General features: G+C 32.4%; 1 pseudogene; it reads right to left on the bottom strand.

The window, feature by feature from the left end:
* Positions 1–719: 719 nt before the first annotated feature.
* Positions 720–903, bottom strand: part of LOC111810492 — a 3,043-nt pseudogene continuing 2,859 nt past the window's right edge.

Here is a 903-nt window from a genome sequence, read left to right as displayed (position 1 = left end):
TTTCTTTAATTAAAAGCTAAGTTAATTTACAAACATGATCGATCTTATTTCTAAAGTGATTCAAATCTCAAATAAATCTCAAACAAATGTTGATACTCGTTCAACAAGGTGATCTAAATCAATCTTATTTTATTTTTTTCATTCAGAGGAGGAACTTTATAAAGATTGTATTGATTNTCTAAAGTGATTCAAATCTCAAATAAATCTCAAACAAATGTTGATACTCGTTCAACAAGGTGATCTAAATCAATCTTATTTTATTTTTTTCATTCAGAGGAGGAACTTTATAAAGATTGTATTGATTCAAGCACGAATAAATTATTGATTCAAGCACGAGTAAATTAAACGGTATTTNCTTTATAAAGATCGTATTGATTCAAGCACGGGTAAATTAAACGGTATTCCCATAGCAATTGAGATTATGGATTTTAAGTTTATGGAGGGTAGTATGAGATCTGTAGTAGGCAGAAAATCACCCATTTGATCTCGTATGCTATAAATCCAATTGTAAGTGATCTCAATATCGGCTAACTCAACAACTTCACATGAAAAATCAACACAAAACCAAAACCTTATTCCTCTTCATTTATAAATACGACAAAGGAGAACCCTTTGTTCACTCCAAATTTATTCTCTAGGACGTAAAAGAAAACTGCATAATTAAATCTCTTCCTCAAACGATCATCTTTTGTAGAAATAGCTTACGCTCACGAAGAAAGCTAAGGACAAATAATAGGGTTTTGTATCCCAGTAACAACCGGTTTCACATTCGAACATTCAGATACAACTGGCCCTTCACGTCCCGTGTAAGTGATATCAATGTTAGATAACTCCACACCTTCACATGGATAATTAGCACTACACAAAAGCTTGACAGCAACTACATTGCCCGCACTACCTTTG

This window comes from Cucurbita pepo, chromosome LG14 (genome assembly GCF_002806865.2).
Source record: "Cucurbita pepo subsp. pepo cultivar mu-cu-16 chromosome LG14, ASM280686v2, whole genome shotgun sequence".
Classification (NCBI taxonomy): domain Eukaryota; kingdom Viridiplantae; phylum Streptophyta; class Magnoliopsida; order Cucurbitales; family Cucurbitaceae; genus Cucurbita; species Cucurbita pepo.
This window is presented reverse-complemented; position numbering and strand designations above follow the sequence as displayed.